The 16258-nt window shown below is 40.4% G+C and overlaps 1 pseudogene; it reads right to left on the bottom strand.

Annotated features, from left to right (window-relative positions):
- LOC124722310 overlaps window positions 1-16258 on the bottom strand; it is a 145912-nt pseudogene that overhangs the window by 43385 nt on the left and 86269 nt on the right.

The following is a 16258-nucleotide window of genomic DNA, read 5'->3' as shown; positions in this document are numbered from 1 at the left end:
CACTTAATTGCTGATGAACAGCAGTCTGCATAGGCATATGAAACAGACACCTGCTGCAGAGGCCCATACATAGCAACAACTGAACAGTCATTGAAAAGACATTTTTGGTAGCTTCCTGGTTCATCTGTGGTGAGTTTCTCAACAGCTACATGTCTACTTGCCAGTAAACATTACCACAGCCGTCGTTCACTCCTATCATCTATGGCCCATGGGACACCACAGTTGCCTCAGTGCCGGTTTTGGATAGTACCTTTTTGCCATGCATGGTATACTTTAACCACAGTGGTACACAAACAGTTTACAAATTTAGGTGTTTCAGAAATACTTCCACATTTGGACCAAAAGCCAATGATCGTCCCCTTTTGGATGTCAGATAAAAGGCTCTGTTCCTGCATTATGGTACTGACTGTACTGTTTTTCCACAACATGCTTTATACACCCTCCAGTGCTAGTGCTGTCATCTGCCATTTGTGAGTGGCTACTGCACACAAGCATCAAACAAACGTGGTGGTCACATTAATGTGAATGGACCAAGTATATATATCTGATCCACTGTTCACTGTTGAATTTACTGCTAAATTATTTACATTCTGCCAGAAATCTCAATATTTTCTTTCTTTAATGTTGCTCTCAATTAACAAACCTACAGTAACGAAAATCAGATACACAGTAAATAATTTCCACACATTAATTATAGTCAAAACAATGGTTTATTACAGCTGAAAAATACAAAACAACTGAACTGTTAACTGAATGAACAGGATAGTGTTGACAGAATTTGATCAAGTACTGTTACACACGAATGAAGACAAATTTCATTAAAAATGAAGGGAGAAAGTTGCAGACATGACATTTGACAAAATACCAGGGGCACAGAAGATGATAGATTAAAGGCCAAAATACTAAATGTCTTTTTCCAAAGCTGTTTCACAGAGGAAGACTGCACTGTAGTTCCTTCTCTAAATTGTCGCACAGATGACAAAATGGTAGATATTGAAATAGATGACAGAGGGATAGAAAAGCAATTAAAATCGCTCAAAAGAGGAAAGGCCGCTGGACCTGATGGGATACCAGTTCAGTTTTACACAGAGTACAGAAAGGAACTTGCCCCCCTTCTTGCAGCTGTGTACTGTAGGTCTCTAGAAGAGTGTAGCATTCCAAAGGATTGGAAAAGGGCACAAGTCATCCCCATTTTCAAGAAGGGATGTTGAACAGATGTGTAGAGCTATAGACCTATATCTCTAACATCGATCAGTCGTAGAATTTTGGAACACACATTATGTTCGAGTATAACGACTTTTCTGGAGACTAGAAATCTACTCTGTAGGAATCAGCATGGGTTTTGAAAAAGACGATCGTGTGAAACCCAGCTCGCACTATTCGTCCACGAGACTCAGAGGGCCGTAGACATGGGTTCCCAAGTAGATGCCATGTTTCTTGACTTCCGTAAGGCGTTCGATACAGTTCCCCACAGTTGTTTAATGAACAAAGTAAGAGTATATGGACTATCAGGCCAATTGTGTGATTGGATTGAAGAGTTCCTAGATAACAGAACGCACTATGGAGAGAAGTCTCCCGAAGTAAGAGTGATTTCAGGTGTGCCGCAGGGGAGTGTCATAGGACTGTTACTATCACAATATATATAAATGACCTTGTGGATAACATCGGATGTTCACTGAGGCTATTTGTGGATGAAACTGTAGTATATTGAGAGGTTGTAACAATGGAAAATTGTGCTGAAATGCAGGAGGATCTGCAATGAACTGACGCATGGTGCAGGGAATGGCAATTGAATCTCAATGTAGATAAGTGAAATGTGCTGCGAATACATAGAAAGAAAGATCCTTTATCATTTAGCTAGAATATAGCAGGTCAGCAACTGGAAGCAGTTAATTCCATAAATTATCTGGGAGTAGGCATTAGGAGTGATTTAAAATGGAATGACCATATAAAATTAATCGTCTGTAAAGCAGATGCCAGACTGAGATTCACTGGAAGAATCCTAAGGAAATGCAGTCCGAAAACAAAGGAAGTAGGTTACAGTAGACTTGTTCGCCCACTGCTTCAATACTGCTCATCGGTGTGGGATCCGTAGCAGATAGGGTTGATAGAAAAGATAGAGAAGATCCAACAGAGAGCAGCGCACTTCGTTACAGGATCACTTAGTAATCGCAAAAGCATTACGGAGATGATAATCGCAAAAGCATTACGGAGATGATAGATAAACTCCAGTGGAAGTCTCTGCAAGAGAGACGCTCAGTAACTCGGTACAGGCTTTTGTTGAAGTTTCGAGAACATACCTTCACCGAGGAGTGAAGCAGTATATTGCTCCCTCCTACGTATATCTCATGCAGAGACCATGAGGATAAAATAAGAGAGATTAGAGCCCACACAGAGGCATACCAACAATCTTTCTTTCCACAACCAATACAAGACTGGAATAGAAGGGAGAACCAATATAGGTACTCAAGGTACCCTCCGCCACTTGCGGAGTATAGATGTAGATGTAGATTTATAATCTTAAAAGAAAGATTGTAACTTCAACTTGTCTTGCTCTGAACACAAAATGCTTATAACTAACAACATTATCTGTTAGTATTTAAAGGCCCAGTGTTGAAGACATATTAAAAAGTAAAAGTGGAACTTGCACTCTGAGGGTACTGTACAAACTTAATTATGTATATAGATGATAGTAATGACAATAGTAATAACAGTAATAATTAATAATAATAATAATAATAATAATAATAAATGTGTGTGGCTCAGGGGCCTGGTCGAAGTCTTTCTATCAAATACCACTTTGGCAACTTGTGAGTCCCTAACATACCCTAATTATTCAGCCAGGGAAAGTGGATCTACAGTTTAACATGGAATCTGAACCTGATTCAAACCAGCAACCACACAGTTTCCAGGCATGCCCTTTACCACTCGACCACCAGGCCAGATATTTATATATGTAGTTGATCTTTAGGTAGGGACAGGAAAATTTCACAAAAACAATAATGCAAAAAATAATACAAAATTAGCAGTTTTCAGTGAAATAACACAAAATCAATGATTTTTATGAGATATTGCAAAATTCGACATTTTACTGTATAAAAATGTTATAGATCTGCAGGCAGTCGTTTACTAATACCCATAACTGGCAGTTACTGAATGTTAAAATCACGGTTTAACTTCTAATCAAGTCTGAGGTTTATGTATTATCTTAAAACAACACTTCATTTCTGCAATATGTAGAACAAGCTTTGATGTCATGATGAAAGTAGCCCTGAATTTGCTGGAAAAAAAAATAAATAAATAAAATAAAAAATAAACTGACTAATAACAATGATTTTGAACAAAACATGGAATTTGGCAAAAAACACAGAATTGGGCAAAAACAAACAAGATAAAATTTAGGGAAAAAAAGCCACTGAATTTGGCAATAAATAACACTTAAGTTGGAAAAAACACCGACGTTGGAAAAAAAAACACTGACTTTGGCAAAAAACCACAGAATCTGGCAACAAACAACACTAATTCTGGTGAAAAAACAATATCTAATTTAGAAATAACAAATACTGAATTTGGTAAAAAGCACCAAATTTGATAAAAAAAACACCACCACATATGGTAAATAAGTGCCAAATTTCGTAAAAAAGGAACACCAAATTTGGTAAAACAACATTTTTAAAAAAGTAACACCGAACCTCACAAGAAAAAATATCAGCAAATGTGGGGAAAAAACCGAATCTGCAAAAAATAAACAAACACTGAATTTAGCCTTAAAATAAAACAATTCTTTTCCTATCCCTATCTGTAGGTTTTGATAGTGATTCTATATGTATCGAAATGAGTGACTTATGTGCCTGTATATTTGGATTGCATTGACTTAGAACCTTACATTTTTTGCACCACCAAGGGACAAGAGACCATATGTGACATAAATGTCAACCTGATACCACTTGCCATTCCTGAGAAACAAGTGTCTTACCAGTCAGACAGATAGACTAACAGACAACTATGTGATCCTTTAGGGGTTCCAGTTTTACCTATTGAGGTATGGAACTGTAACATTTACTAATAATGTAGGCGGAAGTTGGATCTTTGTTGCTTTCTGCAGTGCTATAGAACTGGGTCCCATTACTGCCATACATCGAGAGTGTAGACAACATTTGGGTTCTCATTTTGGTACCTTGATCAATGTCCTCTACTGTATAGGATGTCTTCAAAGATTTTACAATAATCTTCCAAGTATAATTAATTACTATCCTTATACATGAATTTCAGAAGAGTACAAAATGCAGGAAAAGATGTCCTTCAAACTATCTGGGTGCAGTGTCAACAACAAATCACTTTTAACTGTGACACAGTTATTCATTTCACAATACTACTCAACCACAGTTCACATCATTATGATATTGGAATAGATACAGAGTTTGAAGAAGTTGAGAAAAAGAATGCCAGGATTCACAATGTTTCAGTCTGACCGAAACAGTATTACAAAAATGCGATAATTTTTCTCATGTAGCTACACACCATATTAAATGGTCTACAACAAGTAATATTTTTCTTGGTGGCTAGTTGAATATAAATGTAAATGTAGATGTATTACAATCTAGAGAGCTCCTATAGTAATAGTATAATACAATGTTTTCTGTTTGCATTATAGGTGCAGATAAAAATGCCTGATATAAGCAATTTTCAAGAGATTATGTTAAAGTATACCCTTTGTCTAGTACCTTCCGCCATGGAAGTCAAACACGCGGCACAACAAATGGATGTGGTCAGCCCATAGAGGGCTCCACCTCCGCGGCAGCTATTCCGCGCAGCGAGGGCGCCACCACTAAGCCACGTGCAGACAGCGGCCAATAGCCGTTCCCTCCGGTTTCGTATACAGGGACCCGCTTTGCCCTAGTCCAGCCAGTCTGGTACTCGCTCTGGATTTCGTTTCTATCTCGGCGGTACTGCGTTCTGGTCATTGCTCGTTGTTGACATTTGCCTGGCTCTGGTTCCGAGTGGATTTACGTTTGGTGTTGTGGTTTCCACAAGCTTCCGTTGTTTATCTCTTCCTCGTTGTGTCGCTCATAGTCGGTTGTGGTCGGTTGTTGTCAGTTGTCGTTGGTCTGTCATCCGACTCGGCCTGTGTTTACCCGGTGGTGCATGCTCCACCGCCGGCGGCTTCCCCAAGGCGTTCCCGCTTTTAGTTGTGGTTACTACACTTTGTCCTTTAAGTTCTTGTAATATGGATCCAATGAGCAATTTCTAACCAGCTGGATTACATTGTAGCAAGTGTGTGTGTGTGTGTGTAGGGGGGGGGGGGGGGGGTTGCACGTGCATGGTAGAGAGAGAGAGAGAGAGAGAGAGAGAGAGAGAGAGAGAGAGAGAGAGAGAGAGAAATTCAGTACTCTTACTCTGTAGGCAAATGACATTTCTTCCTATATAAAGGGAGATTCAAGACAAAGTCATTTGACATGGAGCGGAAGTTCAGATTCAGGACAGATGTAAAGAAAATCAGCTAGCCTACACCATTTCAAAACAAAGTCATGGCATTCTCCTGATGTGATTTAGGGAAATTACAGAAGACTTGCATCAGGATGGGCTGACAGCAATTTGAATCACAGTCCTCCTGGATGTAAGTCCAGTGTCTTAGCACTGCAGCACCACACTAGGTTTCTCACCATATATTACTCGCTAGTTTCATCAGTGAGATATTACAGACACCTAACAGTGTTTCATACTCACTCTCACACAGATCATGGTGGAAAGATGTTGCAATATGAATTCCACAAGACACCTGATGAGTTAGGGAGCTATCTTGATCCATGACCACTCAACCAAAGAGATTGGTCAAAGCTGGGTCCAGCACACGCACATCTCAGTTTACGCCAACCAATAGGATTCTGACGCAACTGGGTAGTGATCAGAGTATGTGCTACCTCACTGAAGGTTCAGGTCACTTACAGGGTGTTGTACACGATAACAAAGATGCACATGATTGACAGTCGTATCGGGCCTCCTATTTTACACTATGTAAATACATTAATGATCTGCCTCAATGGTGCCTTGCTTGCAAGCAGAATGCATGTCGTTCTCCTCATAGTCACACTGTCATTGGCGTGTATAAATTTATATAAGGATTCACCACTCTAGATTGTTTTCCACGTTTCAGGGATCCAATGGCTTGGCTGTGCCCATATTCATCTCTGTGAACTGTAATGAGTAGTGGTACAGACACGATGGAGAGATAGTTTCTGAACAGCAAAGCAAAGAGGATATTCTAGATGGCATGGATGCTCACTGACTGCTATTCACTGCAGTGGTGGAAGCTTTGTTGCATCATGATCCATCTACACACTCTTACAAATGGCAGTTGTATCAAACACAGAAATTGTTTTTAACTAAGTTGCTACATAAAGTAATAACAGAAACAGAAACCTTTTGATAAATTTTTACTTCTGCAGTTACAATCTCACCTAAATAAATTTGTTAATAAACCCATGGGACCTAATCTTTACACAGTATCCAGTCCACCAGACTAATTGCACATATACAATGCTGAATAATGAACAGGACATGAGCTAAGACACTATAATAGCCAAAATAAATTTCCAAAACAAGTAACTTTTTTCTGATGAAAATTCCTAACACCAAAAGAGTGTGTGATATATGAAGCTAGCAAAGAAAATGTATTAAGTTTTTGTTATGTAATATACAGATATTTCATAATGCTACCTCTAATGAAAAGTACTAAACTACAAGTTTCAAGAAGAAAATACCTCAAAATTTACCTTATCACTCATTATGCACTGTTCATCACATATTGTTGTTATTATATTCTTTGCTTCTTTTGCCATTTCTTCCAAGAATAAATTTACAACTGACAAACTTCTCTCTCTGATGTGATGACGCTGAAACAAAAGAAACATTTAAAATATCACTCCTTCTTATCAAGACAGTTCAAAGTGAAAAATGACGCTAACAATTATTTCTGAGTAACTCAATATTTTAACTCCCATATCTATTAACTGCCAAACAAGAACAAATTTAACAAAACTGAACAAAGTAAAACTCAGTTAGTTATCACTTGGAGACAAACACTACAGCGAACTCTTTTTATTTCACTGATGGATTTCTTATCATTTTTAAAGACTTTTGAAGTTTCCCACCTCAAGGGTTTCTGACAAGCATTCACATTATTTCATCTTGCATAACTGGCCAATATTGGCTTTACAGTTCATTTTCAAGCACAGAAAATGTCAACATATTCTACAATTATCTGATTATAAAATGGTGGATATAGCTGACCAGTCAGTGAGTACATAACCTGCAAGTATTAGAGTAAAAACCATTAAGCTTATTGCATGCAGTAATAGTCATCTTCATGACTAATTTCATGTTACTATATGTGCTCACTTTCATTGTTGAACATCAACTGTTAATTCTGATACTTGCATGTTATGTGCTCACTTTCTGACTGGCTGTATCCTCCATTTTATAATCGGATAATTGTACAATACATTGAAACCTACGAAGTTTGGAAATGGCCTGTAAGGCCAAAATTTGCAAATCTTGCAAGATGTAATAAAGTGAATACTTGTCAAAAAATAGCTGAGGTGGGAAACTTCAAAATGTCTTTTAACAAACATACGGCTGAGGTGCCCCACATGAAGAAATTGGTCTTATCAGTTAATTTACAGAGCAATGTTTTATTCACTTTCTTAAATGTCATAACAATCAGTTTTCAAACTGCTTTTGATGGACAACCTGTCAATATCACAACCACTAGTTCTATTTGTCGCCACCAAAAACAAAGATACCAATATGTACTGACAAGAAGATTTATGAAGTGCTTGGTGAGGACAAAAGAAATTGGAATCAATAAGTAAATCAGCATTGGTATTATATGAAAAATTGCTCAATATGGTATACTACCTAAAGTAAATTGCTGCTTATAAAAACAGTAACACCCAGAAATGCCAGTCATGAGAATACAACTAATTATTCAAATTAGTCACGACGCAAATGAACTTTTATTTCCAGCAACAGACATGAATATTACGTAGTACTCTGAGAATACTGGTAGCGAATGAAACGTCCACATACAAAAACAGAAGTAAGATTTTGCTTGGGAGCAATTGTTTGCCTTCTCTTAGGACAGGAACTTCATAGTCATTTGTATCAAACGCTACACAAATTTTAGGGTGGAAACTGGTTGTGGTACATGGTAAATCACTCTCAGAAAAGCATGTTTCACACATAGTCAATCTGTGACGTACAGGGTGAACATAGATCCACAGAAGGAGCAGTATATTTTCTTTATAAGACAACTCTTAAGGAGAAAAGAGAGAGGGGGAGGAAGAGAAAAGGAGCATGAGAGAGAACGAGAGAGAGAGAGAGAGAGAGAGAGAGAGAGAGAGAGAGAGAGAGAGAGAGATGAGGGAAGGAAGGTGGGTTGGAAATTGTCTGGTTAAAATACATCACAGGATACTGTTGCAGTGTAAGAGTCTGTTTCATTGGCACAATGTATTTAATGTATCGCTGAACAGTAACCAAACTGCTAATGTGCGCGTGCATCCACCCACCTGCCAACCCACAAATGCACGCACACATGCCTGGGCCCCCACATAGTGCCAGCTGGGCACACAGTGCCCAGATTGCAGTTCAGCAGATGGATGGCTGTGTTATGTCAGATGGGATGCGTAGAGGGACACAGAGGTGGGAGGTACGAAGAGGTACACTACAGCGAACTCTTTTTATTTCACTGATGGATTTCTTATCATCTTATCTAGTGGCTTTGTGGAAGGCAGCCAATTTGCTGCCTATAAATGCATGAAGGAGGGATGGCAGGTGAACAGGCCAGGGCTTTGATGCACAGGTATTGGAGTAAGTGGGGAGTGGACATGTGAATTGGGAAAGGGTGATAGGACAGAAGTAGGGGAAGTGTTAGGTGGAAGGTCTGGATGTGTTGCAAGGATAACTCCTATCTGCATAGTTCAGAAAAGCTAGTGGTGTATTGAAGGATACTGATGGCCTGGGTTGTGAAGCAGCCACTGAAATGGAGCATATGGCATTCAGTTGCACGTGTGTCGCAGGGTGGTCAGCTTTATTCTCGGCCACAGTTCCATGGTGGCCATTCGTTCTGGTGCACAACTGGTTCGTTGTGATCCTGACATAAAGAGCTGTGAAGTGATTGCAACACATTTGATATTTGACATGACTGCTTTCACTGGTGGCCCTGCCTCTGATGGGATAGGGTAAGCCTGTTACCGGACTGGAGCGGGAAGTGCCAGGTTGGTCTTGCACCTGCGTCTTCCACAGTCCTGTGGCAAGAGGTGGGGAGAGGGAGTGGCATAGGGATGGACTAGGATGATGTGCAGGTTAGGCGAGCAACAGAACACTGCTTCAGAAGAGGTGGGAAGGATCTTGGGTAAGACGTCCCTCATTTCAGTACATGATGATAGGTAATCAGTGCCCTGACAAAGGATATTATTCAGTTGTTCCAGTTCAGGATGATTCTGGGTGACAAGGTGAGCACTTGTAACTGATTCTTGTTGGTGGTGACAGGGTTAGGGGTTTGTGAGGCTATGGGGTATGGCACAGGAAATCTGTTTGCAGACTAGGGTTGGGGGTAGGGCCTACTTGTGAAGGCTCTTGTGAGACCTTCACCATACTCATATTGGGCAAGGGAGTTCTTATCACTGCAGATACACCAACCATGGGTGACGAGGATGTATGGGAAACCACGCCTGGCCATCCAGATTTGGGTTTTCCATAATTTCACTAAATTGCTCCACACAAATGCTGGGATGGTTCCTTTGAAAAGGTATGGCTGATTTCCCTCCCAAGTCCTTTCCACAGTCCTAGCCTGCACTCCGTCTCTAATGACCTCGATGACAACGAGAAGTTAAATCCAATCTTTCTCCCTTCCCTTCCCTTCCCTTCCCAGCTCTATGAGAGGGATTTTTTGGTGTGGAAGGGATGAAAGCTGTCGAAACACAGGTACTGCTGGTGGTTAGTGGGTTTAATATGGACAGAAGTAATGGTGGAGCCATCAGAGTGGTGGTGGTCACCACCCAGGCACGCGGCAGGTGAAGTGGATGGGAGAGAAAGTGCTGAGATTGTAAAGCAATTGACCCAGAATCCATATCATGAAGATATCATCAATGAACTTAAACCAGACAATGGGTTCCGTATTTTGGGAGGAGACAAACGTTTCCTCTAGATGGCTCATAAAAAATTTGGTGTAGGAAGGTGCCCATTGCCTTGCCACAGATTTGTTTGTATACCTTCCTCTGGAAGGAGAAGTAGTTATGTGTTGGGATATAGCTGGTAAGGTGTATGTGGAATGAGGTAGTGGGCTTAGAATCTGAAGGACGATGGGAGGAACAGTGTCTTATGGCAGCAAGGTCATGGGCATGATGGATGTTGGTGCATAGGGAGGTGGCATCAACAGTGAGGAGTAGGGATCCAGGAGGAAAAGGGGTGGGAATGTGGAGAGTTGGTGAAGGCACTTGTTAGTATCTTTGATGTGAGTGATCCCACCCCTGAAGTCCAATATAGCCCCCAATCCCTACTGAAATCCTTAGGCCCAGCCCAGTACCTCTCCCCAAGTCCACCTCCCTCTTCACCCCAATGCCACCTCCCAAAACTCACCCTTTACACACTTCCCAAAATCCAAGAACCCAACAATCCCGGATGCAACATTGTAGAGGGTTATTGCACTCCTACTGAAAGAATTTTCACTCTGGTTGAGCAACACCACCCATGGAACACCTGTATCCTAGGCTCTCACAACAAAGATACTAACCACTTCCCTCACCTACTCTCCACCATTCCCAACCCTTTACCTGCTGGATACCTACCCATCACTGCTGACCCCACCTTCCTATACACTAACATCCATCATGCCCATGGCCTTGCCATTATCGAATGCTACCTCTCCCAGCATACTTCAAATCCAAAACCCACTAAGTTATTCCACATACATGTTACCAATTATATCTTGACACACAACTACCTCTCCTTTGAGAGAATGGTACATAAACAAATTCGTGGCACAGCCATGGACACACACATGGCACTCTCCAATGCCAATTTTTTATGGGCCATTTAGAGGAAACATTCTTGTCCTTCCAAAACCCCAAACCCCTTATATCGTTCAGATTCATTGATGACATCTTCATGATCTAGATTCAGGGCCAACACACACTGTCCTCATTGTTTTATAATCTCGACACCATCTCTCCCATCTGATTCACCTGGTACTTTTAAGCCCAATATGCCATCTTCCTTGATGCTGAAATCCATCTCTCTGATGGCTCTATTCACGTCTGTCCAAATTTAACCCACTAACCACCAATAAAACCTGCATTTCGACACCTGTCATTTCTTCCACACCAAAGAACACTTTGCAAAAAGTCTGGCCACCCACACACAGTACAGTACAGTGACGAGAACTCCCTGGACTGGAACAACTAAACCATTTCCATCGCCAGGGCTTTGATTATCTATCATCATTGCCTGAAATGAGGGACACACTGCACAAGACCCTTTCCACCCCTCCTAAAGTGGCGTTTTGTCATTCACCCAACCTACACAACATCCTAGTCCATCCTTATGCCACTCCCACTCCCAATCCCAATCCCTTACCATAGGGATCACGTCCCTATGGAAGACCCAGGTGCAAAACCTGAACAATCCACTAGCCTAGCACCTCCTCCTACACCAGTACTGTCACAGGCTTATCCTATCCCATCAGAGGCAGGGCCACCTGGGAAAACCACAATGTCGTACATCAACTATGCTGCAATCACTGCACAGCTTTTTAGATTAGTATGACAACAAACCAGTGGTCCACCAGACTGAATGGCCACTGACAAATTGTGGCTGAAAACAAAGTTGAACTCCTGGTGTCACAACATGCAGTTGAGCACAATATGCTAGATTTCAAGGGCTGCTTCACAGCCTGGGCCATGTGTATCTTTCCCTCCACTACCATCTTTTCTGAACTATGCAGATCCGAGTCATCCTTGCAACCCATCTTTTGCACGTGTATCCCTCCTGGTCTCAATCTCTATTAACCCACTATTCCCACACCCTCCACTCAACAGTTTTCCCTTCCTCTGTTCTATCAGCCCCTCCCAATTCACGTCTCCATGTCACCTTCATCATGTTCCACTCCCCACTGGCTCTGAAACTCGTGCATCACATGCATAGTACATGCACCTATCATCCCTCCCTCCTGCATTCCTAGCCAGAAAATTTGCTGTCTCCCTCAACCCCACTAGCTGCCCACCTGCAACTGCTCTTTCTGCCTCCTGCATCTCTCCGCCTCCAGCCACCCTATCTGATACAACCTCCACCCCACCATACACCATCTGCCAAACTGCAATGTGGGCAGCATGGACTGTGTAGGTGCACAGGCACGTGTGTGTGTGTCCTGTAGCTAGAGAAAAGGATTTATTCTGAAAGCTAGCAAGATTTCTTTGTTTTTTGTGCATATCTGTCAATGACTCAATGCTTCTGCTTTTTGGTGAGCGGTCTCCTTTAGGGGCAAAATAGTTATATTCTGCTAAAACTTTCCTAAATTTTGTACAATTCCGTAAAAGTGCTGATGGGCAGCTTGTGTTAAATAACAGTATGCAATTATTGTGTGAACTCAGTGACAGTCACTGAGTAATCCATGATGACTCCAATGTATAACTAACTCCATTCTGTTTCAGTCACGTGACTGCAAAATGTTGTAGCGTACTGTCAATGCACATGGCCCTAACCACTGACTCCATGACTGTAGGTAGATTCCCCAGTATGGATGACTACTTGGAGGCAGTAAAAACCAGACAGTTTCATGCCATCACACACTGTATGTGAAGTCCTTCAGTTGTTCATTACGCTCTCCCTGCAACAACGTACAGTGTAGCTGAAGAAGCTCTCACATTTTAAGTTCTCAGTCTCTTACAAAAGTTCACAAATTGTAGACATTATTTTGTAAAATGGCAGTCAGTTTGTGTTAGTCCTGTACTGTGTGCAGCTAGATGTTTAAAATTAAGCAGGTGGGTGATGTGATACATTCCATTTTTGTGTCTCTATGTCCATGTAAAAGTAAACTGTGAACATAACCATTTTCTTATGAATAAATTGTCAACCAAAATATAATAGAATGATAGAGACCAAGAGATTCCCTAAAGAAATGCAGAACAGAGCAGTTTAGGCAGACATATACTGCAGCTTCAATAGCTCTGCAGATTTTCTTTTGACGTATTATACAAGTAAAAGAAGTTACTATTTATATTCTAATAACTTTCTTTGCACCTAATATATGCCTTTCCTCTCATGTAATTATTGACTAATAGGTCAGATTACCTGTAGCTGAATCTATAATCGCTATTAATCTTTGTGCTGTTACATTTGTGCTCTTTGCATTCTGTGCTGAGTCGGCTATTGTTATGGTTATACTGCTCGCCTCATGCCAGTGCCTGTCCTCCCAAAAGGCATTCTGGCCAATAATTTTTCAAAAATTATCAGGTGAAAAAATTTGATTTATGGACAACCTGCAGTCTGATACATTCAATTGATAAAGAACTGAATTTTTTTTCATTATCCATCATACTTACAGAGCTGCATCAAATTAAGTATAACATTGCACAATATTTTAAACATTTTGCAGAGGTAAAAACATACTGTGTAAACCTTGTGTATGGGTGGTTTTAGTTCATACAGTGCAGTGATTGAAATGTAAATAAGATATCAAAATTTTATTAAAACTGAGAGCAGAAGGATATCTCATTTCATTGTATAGTTATTAGATTTTACACCTGGAGGAGGGTCATGCGCCATGCACCCATTCACATCCTGGCGCATCGCAAATCATGGTCATATAACCATCATATCTCATAAATGATTCAAGATATCAAAATGAAATTTTTTCACACAATGAGGCACATAAATTGTATGATAAATACTCAAAACGTGTTTATTCACTGAGATGTGGAGGTAACTCATCCGCAGCAGTGAGAGTTCGACAGCTCGGGACACATTCAGACTTCCATAGCACTGTAGGAAAACCCAAGCAGCGCATGTAGACATTTCCACAACACCTGGGGAACAGCATAGCAGTTCATGTGTGCATGCACACAGCAGTGAAAGGGTTAAGTGAGGGTTTCTGATCATATAAAAAGTACAATGGTCCATCAGCACATTTCTACAATGTTAACTGTAATTCAAGGGTTACTAGGCCATTAACCCCATGCTGATAAAAATGTACTTACTTACACTTCATTAATGTTAATACATAAGTTCACTGTAGTCCTTTAATGTTATAGTGCATCTCAAATTCTGCATATGAAGAACAAAAGTATAGGTCGTTGCAGTTCACTAAGGTTAATATCGATGTTTATTTATTCTTGTAATGTCACAATACCCTTAATATGGTACTACATATGAAATACAAGCCATAGTTTTTTATATATAACTATCAGTAAGAGTTCATAGATCACATACGGTTAAGCAGCACGTATCTGTGAAGACAACTGTAAACATCTACTGGATTCTCTGCTTAATTATTGACAGCTACATGTTCTCTGCATATTATACCAAATCATCATTGCATAAATCTACGATCAGTAAACAGAAATTAAATATCTAGTTCATCAGTATGCAGAATGCACATCACATAGAAACAGACAGAGTACTACGATTACTCAGCTGTATACATCCATTTCATCTTTCATAACAGGTTTTTTTGAGTCATCAGTCTTCTGACTGGTTTGATGCAGCCCACCATGAATTCCTCTCCTGTGCAAACACTGACATTTCACAGTACTTCTTGCACCTAATGTCTTCAATTAGTTTTTGTATCTATTCCACCCTCTGTCTTCTTCTACTGTTATTACCTTCTACAGCTTCCTCTAATACATGGAAGTTATTTTCGGATGTGTTAACACATGTCCTATCACCAGGTAACAGTTAACACTGTGCAAATGTGTTGTATTTGACTATTTTGTATATATGTATGTAAACTGTCAGTTCCATTATTCACTACAGACAAGGCTATTAAAAACACCATCATAGGTGAATGAGGCCTCATAATACAAACTGTACAAAGTTTGGAACTACAGTACTGTGGTGGTTAATCCATTGACAGAAGTGAATGAGGGGTTCTAAATCTCTTGGTCCCAATACCTGTACATGTTCTTTATGATAGGTGTGTAATACCTGTTCCACCTGTATGCTCCACACTGTATCCATTGAACTGTGTGTTTCATGTGCAAGTTGAAGGGTGCTTATTGCTGGGCCATTGGACACACAATCCAACATCATCTCCTCAAAGTCTGGTGTTTGGACTTGTCTTTTGTGGGAACTTTGGCCAGCTCTCTGTAGTGTGAATGACTGCATCTCTTGTAAATGGGTACCCATAGAGATAAACTTCTTCCAATACAAATTATGCCTAACAGAAAAGCGTTCTCTGTACATTCATGCTGTTTTATGGGCACTACCTCCTGCTGTACCATAAAGTAAATGCATGCCTGCCACCTCTCGTGATGAGTAGTGTTCCACAGATTATGCACTGCACACAGTAACACACCTCACCACGGGCACATCACAAGCTGTCTGACGCAATGCACAACTGACACCAGGGATAGTGGTGTGCATGAGGCACAGGTTAATGCACCGGTGCAGCACATGCAGTCATCACATGACACACATGCTATGAGCTAAGTTGAGTACAGTACATCTGTTTGGTGGTCAGGAGCATACGCTGTTTATCACCCACAACCTGTTCCAGTGTACAATAAAACACTCGGGATCCTTGCGAGAGTGTGGCAGAACTGCATCACGCACCACTAAACTACATGCATTGCGACTAGCGGTCTTCGCTTTGATGAATTATGTTGTTGTTATGCTGAGTATGCTGTGTATGTCCATAACACAATAAATGTGCATTTCTGACCATTAGTTCCCTACCTCAAAATAATCGGGTGTGGACTCACTATCACCTGTTTCAATCTGGCACAAAAGGTTTGAGACATGCTGTACATTTTATTTTTAGTGGGACAAAATTGTTTTTATGATTTCATTTTTGTCTTTGCCACCAAAGTAAGAGTGGCGTCATATACGTTGTTGTATAACAGTTGTATGTGAAAGTGTTAGATTTATGTTAACACATTTTTGTGAGCATGTTCATCACAATTCATTGCATCAATAGTCATATCAGCAAATTTATCTTGTGTATTCTGTTTATTATTGCACAGGTTGCCTGATGATTATTTCAATA

The sequence above is a fragment of the Schistocerca piceifrons genome, chromosome X, assembly GCF_021461385.2.
Source record: "Schistocerca piceifrons isolate TAMUIC-IGC-003096 chromosome X, iqSchPice1.1, whole genome shotgun sequence".
NCBI classification, from domain to species: domain Eukaryota; kingdom Metazoa; phylum Arthropoda; class Insecta; order Orthoptera; family Acrididae; genus Schistocerca; species Schistocerca piceifrons.
Note: the sequence above shows the minus strand (reverse complement) of the source record. Positions and strands in the feature narration are given on the sequence as shown.